Source organism: Heptranchias perlo, unplaced genomic scaffold (genome assembly GCF_035084215.1).
Source record: "Heptranchias perlo isolate sHepPer1 unplaced genomic scaffold, sHepPer1.hap1 HAP1_SCAFFOLD_624, whole genome shotgun sequence".
In the NCBI taxonomy this organism is placed as follows: Eukaryota; Metazoa; Chordata; class Chondrichthyes; order Hexanchiformes; family Hexanchidae; genus Heptranchias; species Heptranchias perlo.
In genome coordinates, this window is record NW_027139649.1 from 26,589 (window position 1) to 40,476 (window position 13,888).

Below are 13,888 nucleotides of genomic sequence, written 5' to 3' on the forward strand. Positions count from 1 at the left end.
TGTTCTGGGGGATTGCCTGTTTTCAGTCGGTGCTGTGGGGTTTTGGAGGATGAAGTCGAGGGGGATGTGCTGGAATGGTTAATGTTTGTTTCGGAGTATGGTGCTAACTGAGTTCTCGAATCATTTCCTGCCTTCTCACAGCACTGACTGAGGTTGATGTAAGAGCTGTGTACCAGTTTGTTTCAGATTGACGGAGGAGCTAACCCTGCTACACATGGAGTCTGTTGGCAGGACCATTCTCGTGACATTGATAGTGAGCGGGATTATCCAAACAGGCCTGGCACAGCGTGGTAAGTTCCCGGGATGGAACGGCTTGAGTCTGGAGAATGTTTGTGAGTGTAGTTTGGTACCGAGAGGTCTCGAGCGAAATGGGAGGAAGTGTGCTCAAAGTCAGAGAGAATTCGCAGTTATTAATATCTCGATAGAAGCTCCATCCAGGGCAATATTTATTGAAATCCATCACCGTGGTGACAGATTGAAGTTGTATTTTATCAGCACACACTAATCAGGAGAAGGCCATTCAGTCCCTCTAGCCTGTTCTGCCATTCTATTAGATCATGGCTGATCTGTACATCTGTAAACTCCATTTTACCCGCCTTTGCTCCGTAGCCCTTGCTATGCTTACCCACAAATATCAATCAAACTCAGTCTTGAAAGCTCCAATTGACCCACAGTCTGTCTGGGGGAGAGAGTTCCAGATTCCCACTCCCCTTTGTGTGAAGAAATGCTTCCTGACATCACCCCTGAACGGCCCAGCTCGAATTTTAAGATTTTTGCCCCCTTGTTCTGGACTCTCTCCCACCAGAGGGAATCGTTTCTCTCTATCCACCCGATCAACTCCTTTAATCATCTTAAACACCCAATTTAATCTCATTCCCCCTGTTAATTGTATCCATGTGATTTATATCAATTAGTGTTAATTGTATTCAGGTGGTGGGTATCAATTGGGAACTCTCATATCTATTTATATGAGAGCTTATCGAGGGCGTGGTGTGTGTAATGTGGAGCTCTGTGAGTAAAGGCTTGGAAGACTAGTCCCTAGTCTTCTATCCTTCACCACTGGACTATCCAGCTTATAATATCCCACCAGAGGAAATAATTTCCTTTTAACATTTTAAACACCTTGATCAGATCACCCTATAATCTTCTAGATGGAATACAAGGGAATACAAGCCCAGTCCATACAACCTGGCCTCATAATTTAACCCTTTTAGCCCCGGTATCATTCTGGTGAATCTGGGCTGCACCCCCTCCAAGGCCAATATATCCTTCCCGAGGGGCGGGGCCCAGAACTGAATGTGTCTAAATGGGGTCTAACCAGAGTTTTATAAAACTTCCACCTCTTTGTATTCCCGTCCCCGTGAGATAAAGGCCAACATTCCATTCGCCTTGTCAATTATTTTTTGTTTCAGTCCACTGTCTTTTAGTGATTTCTGTACTTGGACCCTGAAATCTCTCTGCTCCTCCACAGTTCTGAGCTTCTCACCATTTACAAAATACTCTGATCTCTTTCTTTGGTCCAAAGTAGACGACCTCACACTTCCCCACATTGAACTCCATCTCCCACAGTTTTGCCGACTTATTTAATCTCCCAATGTCCCTTTACAACTTTCTGTTCCCATCGAGAATATTTACTGTGGCACCTAACTTGGTGTCATCTGCAAACTTGGATATACCACTCTCTAATCCCTCACTGAAATCATTTCTAAATATAGTGAAAAGCTGAGGCCCCAGTACAGATCCCCGGGGGACACCACTCGTCACATCCTGACAATTTAAGTACATACCCATTATCCCCACTCTCCGTCTCCTACCTCCCAACCAATTCCCAACCCGTGTCAATAGGTTTCCTCCAATTCCATGCACTCCCATTTTTGTTAACAGTCTCTCATGTGGAACCTCATCGAGTGCCTTCTGGAAGTCCATGTAGACAACATCCACAGACACTCCCTCATTTATGTTAGTTACCTCCTCAAAAAATTAACTAGATTAGTCAAACATGACTTACCCTTTAACAAATCCATGCTGGCTCTCTCCGATCAGCTCATATTTATCCAAGTGCTCAGTCACTCTGTCCTTAATAAAAGAGTCGAATAACTTCCCCATAACTGACGTTAAACTGACAGGCCTGTAGTTACCTGGTTTCTCTCTCCCACCCTTCTTAAACAACGGAGTGACACTCGCAAATTTCCAATCCAATGGCACAATTCCCTTATCAAAAGAGTTTTGGAAAATTATGACTAATGCTTCTGCAGTTTTAATACCATCGGATGGAAACTATCCTATCCTGGAGATTTATCGATCCTAAATCGATTATTTTCTCCATTATCATTTTAAAATTTATATTAAATCCACTAAATTCCTCCCCTTGAATTATTTTAGTTTCCCTTCTGTCACTGGTATTTTATCCTCTTTCTGTAAGGGTACGGGGAGTGAGGGGAGAGTGGGATTAGACTGGGTGGGATATTAAAGGGTACGGGGAGTGAGAGGGAGAGTGGGATTAGACTGGGTGGGATATTAAAGGGTACGGGGAGTGAGGAGGAGAGTGGGATTAGACTGGGTGGGATATTAAAGGGTACGGGGAGTGAGGGGGAGAGTGGGATTAGACTGGGGGGGATATTAAAGGGTACGGGGAGTGAGGGGGAGAGTGGGATTAGACTGGGTGGGATATTAAAGGGTACGGGGAGTGAGGAGGAGAGTGGGATTAGACTGGGTGGGATATTAAAGGGTACGGGGAGTGAGGAGGAGAGTGGGATTAGACTGGGTGGGATATTAAAGGGTACGGGGAGTGAGGGGGAGAGTGGGATTAGACTGGGTGGGATATTAAAGGGTACGGGGAGTGAGGAGGAGAGTGGGATTAGACTGGGTGGGATATTAAAGGGTACGGGGAGTGAGGGGGAGAGTGGGATTAGACTGGGTGGGATATTAAAGGGTATGGGGAGTGAGGGGGAGAGTAGGATTAGACTGGGTGGGATATTAAAGGGTACGGGGAGTGAGGAGGAGAGTGGGATTAGACTGGGTGGGATATTAAAGGGTACGGGGAGTGAGGAGGAGAGTGGGATTAGACTGGGTGGGATATTAAAGGGTACGGGGAGTGAGGGGGAGAGTGGGATTAGACTGGGTGGGATATTAAAGGGTATGGGGAGTGAGGGGGAGAGTGGGATTAGACTGGGTGGGATATTAAAGGGTATGGGGAGTGAGGGGAGAGTGGGATTAGACTGGGTGGGATATTAAAGGGTACGGGGAGTGAGGGGGAGAGTGGGATTAGACTGGGTGGGATATTAAAGGGTATGGGGAGTGAGGGGAGAGTGGGATTAGACTGGGTGGGATATTAAAGGGTACGGGGAGTGAGGGGAGAGTGGGATTAGACTGGGTGTGATATTAAAGGGTATGGGGAGTGAGGGGGAGAGTGGGATTAGAGTGGGTGGGATATTAAAGGGTACGGGGAGTGAGAGGGAGAGTGGGATTAGACTGGGTGGGATATTAAAGTGTATGGGGAGTGAGGGGAGAGTGGGATTAGACTGGGTGTGATATTAAAGGGTATGGGGAGTGAGGGGGAGAGTGGGATTAGAGTGGGTGGGATATTAAAGGGTACGGGGAGTGAGAGGGAGAGTGGGATTAGACTGGGTGGGATATTAAAGGGTACGGGGAGTGAGGGGAGAGTGGGATTAGACTGGGTGGGATATTACAGGGTACGGGGAGTGAGAGGGAGAGTGGGATTAGACTGGGTGGGATATTAAAGGGTATGGGGAGTGAGGGGAGAGTGGGATTAGACTGGGTGGGATATTAAAGGGTACGGGGAGTGAGGGGGAGAGTGGGATTAGACTGGGTGGGATATTACAGGGTACGGGGAGTGAGAGGGAGAGTGGGATTAGACTGGGTGGGATATTAAAGGGTACGGGGAGTGAGGGGGAGAGTGGGATTAGACTGGGTGGGATATTAAAGGGTACGGGGAGTGAGGGGGAGAGTGGGATTAGACTGGGTGGGATATTACAGGGTACGGGGAGTGATGGGGAGAGTGGGATTAGACTGGGTGGGATATTAAAGGGTACGGGGAGTGAGGGGGAGAGTGGGATTAGACTGGGTGGGATATTAAAGGGTACGGGGAGTGAGGGGGAGAGTGGGATTAGACTGGGTGGGATATTAAAGGGTACGGGGAGTGAGGGGGAGAGTGGGATTAGACTGGGTGGGATATTAAAGGGTACGGGGAGTGAGGGGAGAGTGGGATTAGACTGGGTGGGATATTAAAGGGTACGGGGAGTGAGGGGAGAGTGGGATTAGACTGGGTGGGATATTAAAGGGTACGGGGAGTGAGGGGGGGAGTGGGATTAGACTGGGTGGGATATTAAAGGGTACGGGGAGTGAGGGGAGAGTGGGATTAGACTGGGTGGGATATTAAAGGGTACGGGGAGTGAGGGGGAGAGTGGGATTAGACTGGGTGGGATATTAAAGGGTACGGGGAGTGAGGGGGAGAGTGGGATTAGACTGGGTGGGATATTAAAGGGTATGGGGAGTGTGGGGGAGAGTGGGATTAGACTGGGCGGGATATTAAAGGGTACGGGGAGTGAGGGGGAGAGTGGGATTAGACTGGGTGGGATATTAAAGGGGACGGGGAGTGAGGGGGGAGAGTGGGATTAGACTGGGTGGGATATTAAAGGGTACGGGGAGTGAGGGGAGAGTGGGATTAGACTGGGTGGGATATTAAAGGGTACAGGGAGTGAGGGGAGAGTGGGATTAGACTGGGTGGGATATTAAAGGGTACGGGGAGTGAGGGCGAGAGTGGGATTAGACTGGGTGGGATATTAAAGGATACGGGGAGTGAGGGGGAGAGTGGGATTAGACTGGGTGGGATATTAAAGGGTACGGGGAGTGAGGGGGAGAGTGGGATTAGACTGGGTGGGATATTAAAGAGTACGGGGAGTGAGGGGAGAGTGGGATTAGACTGTGTGGGATATTAAAGGGTACGGGGAGTGAGAGGGAGAGTGGGATTAGACTGTGTGGGATATTAAAGGGTATGGGGAGTGAGGGGGAGAATGGGATTAGACTGGGTGGGATATAAAAGGGTACGGGGAGTGAGGGGGAGAGTGGGATTAGACTGGGTGGGATATTAAAGGGTACGGGGAGTGAGGGGAGAGTGGGATTAGACTGGGTGGGATATTAAAGGGTATGGGGAGTGAGGGGGAGAATGGGATTAGACTGGGTGGGATATAAAAGGGTACGGGGAGTGAGGGGAGAGTGGGATTAGACTGGGTGGGATATAAAAGGGTACGGGGAGTGAGGGGAGAGTGGGATTAGACTGGGTGGGATATTATAGGGTACGGGGAGTGAGGGGAGAGTGGGATTAGACTGGGTGGGATATTAAAGGGTATGGGGAGTGAGGGGGAGAATGGGATTAGACTGGGTGGGATATAAAAGGGTATGGGGAGTGAGGGGGAGAGTGGGATTAGACTGGGTGGGATGGGGAGCATGTGAGATGTGTTGGGCTGAATGTTGTCGATATGCTGGTCCATTCTATGATATCTATCTGTGTGTGTATGTCTGTGCATATATGTCTGAAGGCAAATGTGTGCTTATGTTTTAGAGTATATGTCTATCTGTATGTGTCGTGTCTGTGTGTGTATGGGTCTGTGTGTATGTCTGTGTGTCTGTGTATGTGTATGTGTGTGCATGTGTGTATGTGTGTGTATACATCTGTGTGTGTCTGTATGTGTGCATGTATATGTCTGTGTATGTCTATGTCTGTAGATCTTTGTATGTGTGTGTATATGTCTACGTATGTGTGTATGACTGTGTGTATATGCCTGTGTCTGTGTGTCTGTCTGTATGTCTGTGCGTGTGTGAATGCCTGTGTGTGTCTATCTGTGTGTGTGTGTGTGTGTGTGTGTGTGGCCTTTGTTTTAACATCAGACTGAGTCAGGGAGTACAGTGGGACCAGAACTGCTCTATCTATTTGAAATGATTCTGAATGAATGGTAGTGAAAATGGTGATTTAGTTTCTCTTGTGAAATATGGTGTTGTTTTTGTGTAAGGCGGGATGTTCTGGTTGTGCCGATGTGGGATCTTTCTCTGGTAAACAGCCAGTGAATAACGGAACGTGAAGGGAGGAGCCTCCATCTTACTGAGTCCTCAATAAGAACTTTTCAGTCAACGCGAGACGCGTTACAAAATGGCTGCTGTGGGTTGGGCACGAACTGTGGTGACTTTAAAAATACTCTGAGTAATGAAATCATTTCAGAGGCTCTGAGATATAACTTATCATAGCTCTTAACATTTTCAAGCACTCCATTAGCAGAGAAGTTATCTTACCCCAATCTCAAAAGAGATTAGTACAAACGTGGAACTGATAGATGCATCAGCCAGTGTACAAGATCCTATCAACGTTTGTGTGAAGAGCACGAGGTTACAAGGAGGAGCCCCCCTGGGTCTGAAAGCTGCACCCGTGTCTCACTATTGTGGAATTCATTCTTGGACTAGCAGAGCAAGGAAATCCAGTGAATACTTTGGATTTTCAGAAGGCATTTGAGAAAGTTACACACGTGAGGCTCATAGGAACATAGAACAGGAGGAAGCCGGCTAGCCACTCGATCCTGTTATGGAAACTTAGAATGATACAGCACAGGGGAAGCAGTTCAGCCTCCAATTATCCAACTAGTCCCATTCTCCGCTCTTTCCCCTTTGAGGCAGTGCATTCCAGATCATAACTACTCGCTCGTAAAGATTTCTTTCCTCATAGAATCATAGAAAGGTTACAGCACAGAAGGAGGCCATTTGGCCCATCGAGTCCGTGCTGGCTCTATGCAAGAGCAATCCAGCTAGTCCCACTCCCCCACCCTATCCCCGTAGCCCTGCAAATTTTTCCCTTTCAAGTACTTATCCAGTTCCCTTTTGAAGGCCATGATTGAATCTGCCTCCACCACCCCCTCGGGCAGTGCATTCCAGATCCTAACCACTCGCTGTGTAAAAAAGTTTTTCCTCATGTCACCTTTGGTTCTTTTGCCAATCACCTTAAATCTGTGTCCTCTGGTCCTTGACCCTTCCACCAATGGGAACAGTTTCTCTCTATCTACTCTGTCTAGACCCTTCATGATTTTGAATATCTCGATCAAATCTCCTCTCAACCGTCTCTGTTCCAAGGAGAACAATCCCAGCTTCTCCAGTCTATCCAGGTAACTAAAGTCCCTCATCCCTGGAATCATTCTAGTAAATCTCTTCTGCACCCTCTCTAAGGCCTTCACATCTTTCCTAAAGTGCGGTGCCCAGAACTGGACACAATACTCCAGTTGTGGCAGAACCAGTGTTTCATAAAGGTTCATCATAACTTCCTTGCTTTTGTACTCTATGCCTCCAATTATAAAGCCCAGGATCCCGTATGCTTTTCTAACCACTTTCTCAACCTGCCCTGCCACCTTCAGTGATTTGTGCACATATACCCCCAGATCTCTCTGTTCCTGTACCCCTTTTAGAGTTGTGCCCTCTAGTTTATATTGCCTCTCCTCGTTCTTCCTACCAAAATGTATCACCTCGCATTTTTCCGCGTTAAATTTCATCTGCCATGTGTCTGCCCATTCCACCATAGAATCATAGAATCATAGAAGTTACAACATGGAAACAGGCCCTTCGGCCCAACATGTCCATGTCGCCCAGTTTATACCACTAAGCTAGTCCCAATTGCCTGCACTTGGCCCATATCCCTCGATACCCATCTTACCCATGTAACTGTCCAAATGCTTTTTAAAAGACAAAATTGTACCCGCCTCTACTACTGCCTCTGGCAGCTCGTTCCAGACACTCACCACCCTTTGAGTGAAAAAATTGCCCCTCTGGACCCTTTTGTATCTCTCCCCTCTCACCTCTCTCTATCACTATCCTCCTCACTGTTTATCCTTCACACGGACTGCAGTGGTTCAAGAAGGCGGCTCACCACCACCTTCTCGAGGGCAATTAGGGATGGGCAATAAATGCCGGCCTCGCCAGCGACGCCCACATCCCATGAACGAATAAAAAAAAAATTCACTTCCAAGTTTTGTGTCATCTGCAAATTTTGAAATTGTGCCCTGTACACCCAAGTCCAAGTCATTAATATATATCAAGAAAAGCAGTGGTCCCAGCACCGACCCCTGGGGAACACCACTGTACACCTCCCTCCAGTCCAAAAAACAACCGTTCACCACTACTCTCTGTTTCCTGTCACTTAGTCAATTCTGTATCCATGCTGCTGCTGCCCCCTTTTATTCCATGGGCCGCAATCTTGATGATAAGCCTACCGTGCGACTGGAGTTTTTTGAGGATGCAACTGGTAGAATAGATATGGGAGAACCAGTGGATGTGGTTTATTTGGATTTTCAGAAGGCCTCTGATAAAGTCTCACATAAGAGGTTAGTGTGCACAATTAAACTACATGGGATTGGGAGTAATATACTGGCATGGATTGAGAATTGGTTAACAGACAGGAAACAGAGAGTAGGAATAAACTGGTCTTTTTCGGGGTGACAGGACCTGACTAGTGGGGTACCGCAGGGATCAGTGCTTGGGCCCCAGCTATTCACAATATATATCAATGATTTGGATGAGGGAACCAAATGTAATATTTCCAAGTTTGCTGACGACACAAAACTAGGTGGGATCGTGAGTTGTGAGGAGGATGCAAAGAGGCTTCAAGGGGATATAGACAAGTTGAGTGAGTGGGCAAATACATGGCAGATGCAGTATAATGTGGATAAATGTGAAGTTATCCACTTCAGAAGGAAAAACAGAAAGGCAGAGTATTATTTAAATGGTGATAGATTGGGAAATGTTGATGTACAAAGGGACCTGGGTGTCCTTGTACACCAGTCACTGAAAGCAAACATGCAGGTGCAGCAAGCAATTAGGAAGGCAAATGGTATGTTGGCCTTCATTGCAAGAGGATTTGAGTACAGGAGCAAAGATGTCTTACTGCAGTTATACAGGGCCTTGGTGAGACCACACCTGGAGTATTGTGTGCAGTTTTGGTCTCCTTACCTAAGAAAGGATATACTTGCCATAGAGGGAGAGCAGCGAAGGTTCACCAGACTGATTCCTGGGATGGCAGGACTGTCGTATGAGGAGAGATTGGGTCGACTCGGCCTGTATTCACTCGAGTTTAGAAGAATGAGAGGGGATCTCATTGAAACATACAAAATTCTGACAGGGCGAGACAGACTGGATGCAGGGAGGATGTTTCCCCTGGCTGGGGGGGTCCAGAACGAGGGGTCACAGTCTCAGGATACGGGGTAGGACATTTAGGACTGAGATGAGGAGAAATTTCTTCACTCAGAGGGTGGTGAACCTGTGGAATTCTCTACCACAGAAGGCTGTGGAGGCCAAGTCACTGAATATATTAAAGAAGGAGCTGGATAGATTTCTAGACACAAATGGCATCAAGGGGTATGGGGAGAGAGCGGGAATATGGTATTGAGATAGAGGATCAGCCATGATCATATTGAATGGCCTACTCCTGCTCCTATTTTCTATGTTTCTATGCGGCACTTTATCAAACACCTTTTGAAAGTCCATATACACCACTTCAACTGCATTGCCCTCATCGACCCTCTCTGTTACCTCATCAAAAAACTCGATCAGGTTAGTTAAACATGATTTCCCGTTTATTCCTACTCTCTGTTTCCTGTCTGTCAACCAATTCTCAATCCATGCCAGTATATTCCCCCCAATCCCATGTGCTTTAATTTTGCACATTAACCTCTTGTGTGGGACCTTATCAAAAGCCTTCTGAAAATCCAAATACACCACATCCACTGGTTCTCCCCTATCTATTCTACGAGTTACATCCTCAAAAAATTCCAGTAGATTTGTTAAGCATGATTTCCCTTTCATAAACCCATGCTGACTTTGTCCAATCCTGTTAATGCCTTCCAAGTGTTCTGTTATCACATCTTTTATAATAGCCTCTAGCATTTTCCCCACTACTGATGTTAGGCTAACTGGTCTGTAATTCCCTGTTTTTTCTCTCCCTCCTTTTATAAATAGTGGGGTTACATTTGCCACCCTCCAATCTGTAGGAACTGTTCAATAGTCTATGGAATTTTGGACGGTGATCACCAATGCATCCACTATTTCCAGGGCCACTTCCTTTAGTACTCTGGGATGTTGATTATCAGGCCCTGGGGATTTGTCAGCCTTTAGCCCCATTAATTTCCCTAGCACTATTTTTTTTACTAATACTGATTTCCTTCAGTTCCTCCCTCTCACTAGACCCTTGGTTCCCTAACATTTCCGGGAGGTTATTTGTGTCCTCCTTTGTGAAGACAGAACCAAAGTATGTGTTTAATTGTTCTGCCATTTCTTTGTTCCCTGTTATAATTTCCCCCATTTCTGACTGTAAGGGATCTACATTTGTCTTCACTAATCTTTTTCTCTTGACATATTTATAGAAGCTTTTACAGTCAGTTTTTATGTTCCCTGCTAGTTTACTCTCATACTCTATTTTTCCCCTCTTAATCAATCTCTTTGTCCTCCTTTGCTGAATTCTGAACTGCTCCCAATCCTCAGACTTGCCACTTTTTTTGGCAATTTTATATGTCTCCTCTTTGGATCTAATACTATCACTAATTTCTTTTGTAAGCCACGGTTGAGCCACCTTTCCTGTTCTATTTTTGCGCCAGACAGGAATGTCTAATTGTTGTAATTCCTGCACACGTTCTTTAAATATTAGCCATTGCCTATCCACCGTCATCCCTTTTAGTAAAGTTCCCCAATCTATCATAGCCAATTCGCACCTCATACTTTCGTAATTTCCTTTATTTAGATTCAGGACCGTAGTTTCAGATTCAACTACTTCACTCTCCATCTTAATGAGGAATTCTATCATGTTATGGTCACTCTTCCCTTAGGGACCTCGCACAACAAGATTGTTAATTAATCCTTTCTCACTGCACAATACCCAGTCTAGGATCGCCTGTTCTCTAGTTGGTTCCTCAACGTATTGGTCTAGAAAACCATCACATACACACTCCAGGAATTCCTCCCCCACAGTATTATTGCTAATTTGGTTTGACCAATCTATATGTAGATTAAAGTCACCCATGATTATAGTTGTATCCTTCTTGCATGTGTCTCTAATTTCCTGTTTAATGCCCTCCCCTACATCTCCACTACTGTTTGGGGGCCTATAGACAACCCCCACCAACGTTTTCTGCCCCTTGGTGTTTATTAGCTCCACCCATACAGATTCCACATCGTGATTTTCCAAGCCAATTTCCTTCCTCACTATTGCATTGATTTCCTCCTTTACTAACAACGCTACCCCACCTCCTTTCCCTTTTTGCCTGTCCTTCCTAAATATTGAATACCCCTGGGTGTTCAGTTCCCATCCTCGGTCACCCTGCAGCCATGTCTCCGTAATCGCAACTATATCATTACCGTTAATATCTATCTGCGCTGTTAATTCATCTAGCTTATTGCGACTGCTCCGCGCATTAAGACATAATGCCTTTAGACTTGTCTTTTTAAGATTGCTAGTCATCTTAGTTTTGTTTTGCACTATGGCCCTATTTGTTTCTATCCTTGTTTCCCCCTCCTCTGTCTCCCTGCTCAGGTTCCCACCCCCCTGCCATTCCAGTTTAAACCTTCCCCAACAGCACTAGCAAACACCCCCGCGAGGATATTGGTCCCGGTCCTGCTCGGGGGAACCCGTCCCACTTGTACAGGTCCCACCTTCCCCAGAACCGGTCCCAATGTCCCAGGAATCTAAATCCCTCCCTCCTACACCATCCCTGCAGCCATGCATTCATCTAGAGGACTAGAGTACAAGGGGGCAGAAGTTATGCTGCAGCTATACAAAACCCTGGTTAGACCGCACCTGGAGTACTGAGAGCAGTTCTGGGCACCGCACCTTCGGAAGGACATATTGGCCTTGGAGGGAGTGCAGCGTAGGTTTACTAGAATGATACCCAGATTACAAGAGTTAAGTTACATGGGGAAGATGGGTATCGAGGGATATGGGCCAAGTGCAGGCAATTGGGACTAGCTTAGTGGTATAAACTGGGCGACATGGACATGTTGGGCCGAAGGGCCTGTTTCCATGTTGTAACTTCGATGATTCTATGATTCTATGAGAGATTACACAAATTGGGGTTGTATTCTCTAGAGTTTCGAAGGTTAAGGGGTGATCTGATCGAAGTTTATAAGATATTAAGGGGAACGGATAGGGTGGATAGAGAGAAACTATTTCCACTGGTTGGGGATTCTAGGAGTAGGGGGCACAGTCTAAAAATTAGAGCCAGACCTTTCAGGAGTGAGATTAGAAAACATTTCTACACACAAAGGGTGGTAGAAGTTTGGAACTCTCTTCCGCAAACGGCAATTGATACCAGCTCAATTGCTAAATTTAAATCTGAGATAGATAGCTTTTTGGCAACCAAAGGTATTAAGGGATATGGGCCAAAGGCAGGTATATGGAGTTAGGTCACAGATCAGCCATGATCTTATCAATGGTGGAGCAGGCACGAGGGGCTGAATGGCCTACTCCTGTTCCTATGTTCCTATCCTGTCTATTCTCCTGTTCCTATACTCACTAGCACGTGGCACCGGTAGTAATCCTGAGATCACTACCTTTGAGGTCCTGCTTTTTAATTTATCTCCTAACTTCTTAAATTAATCTTGCAGGACCTCATCCCATTTTTTTACCTATGTAGTTGGTACCGATATGGACCACGACTACTGGCTGTTCACCCTCCCCCTCCAGAATGTCCTGCAGCCGCTCCGTGACATCCTTGACCCTAGCACCAGGGAGGCAACATACCATCCTGGAGTCTCGTTTGCGGCCGCAGAAACACCTATCTGTTCCCCTTACAATTGAATCCCCTATCACTATAGCCCTGACATCTGTCGTACGCCCCTTTTTTCCACTTCATCTTACTCACTATCTCTTTTGTCATCCAGGGAGCTCTGGCTTTAGTTGCCCTCCTTTCTGCCTCATGGGAATGTACGAACCATCTCCTCTTTAAAGGCCGCCCACTGTTGAATTACAGTTTTGCCTGCCAATCTTTGATTCCAATTTACCCGGGCCAGATCTGTTCTCATCCCATTGAAATTGGCCCTCCTCCAATTGAGTATTTTTACTTTCGAGTGGTCCGTGTCATTTCCCATAGCTATTCTAAACTTTGATACTATGACTGCTGTTCCCGAAATGTTCCCCACTGACACTTGCTCCACTTGACCCACCTTATTCTCTAGAACCAAGTCCAGCAATGCCTCCTTCCTCATTGGGCTGGAAATGTACTGGTTAATAAAGTTATCCTGAACACATTTCAAAAATTCCTCCCCCTCTTTGCCCCTTATATTATTATCCCAGTCTATATTATGATAGTTGAAATCCCCCCGTACTTCTGGGTTTTCTGTCAGGAATCTCTGCCCCTCCCCGAATTCCCCCATTGAAACCTGCTCCACCCGACCCACTCCATTCCCCAAATTCCCCACTGAAACCTGTTCCACCCGACCCACACTCCATTCCCCAAATTCCCCCATTGAAACCTGCTCCACCCGACCCACTCCATTCCCCAAATTCCCCACTGAAACCTGCTCCACCCGACCCACACTCCATTCTCCAAATTCCCCACTGAAACCTGTTCCACCCGACCCACTCCATTCCCCAAATTCCCCATTGAAACCTGCTCCACCCGACCCACTCCATTCCCCAAATTCCCCCATTGAAACCTGCTCCACCCGACCCACTCCATTCCCCAAATTCCCCCATTGAAACCTGTTCCACCCGACCCACACTCCATTCCCCAAATTCCCCCATTGAAACCTGCTCCACCCGACCCACTCCATTCCCCAAATTCCCCACTGAAACCTGCTCCACCCGACCCACACTCCATTCTCCAAATTCCCCACTGAAACCTGCTCCACC

The 13,888-nt window shown here is 46.7% G+C and overlaps 1 long non-coding RNA gene across 1 annotated transcript in view; it reads left to right on the forward strand.

Moving 5' to 3' along the window:
• The first annotated feature begins 214 nt into the window (after nucleotides 1–214).
• The window catches only part of LOC137317656 (uncharacterized), a 42,435-nt gene continuing 28,761 nt past the window's right edge, over nucleotides 215–13,888 (forward strand). The window contains exon 1 of the long non-coding RNA XR_010961736.1: nucleotides 215–290. This is a non-coding gene — a long non-coding RNA (uncharacterized lncRNA). The remainder of the gene's footprint in view (nucleotides 291–13,888) is intronic.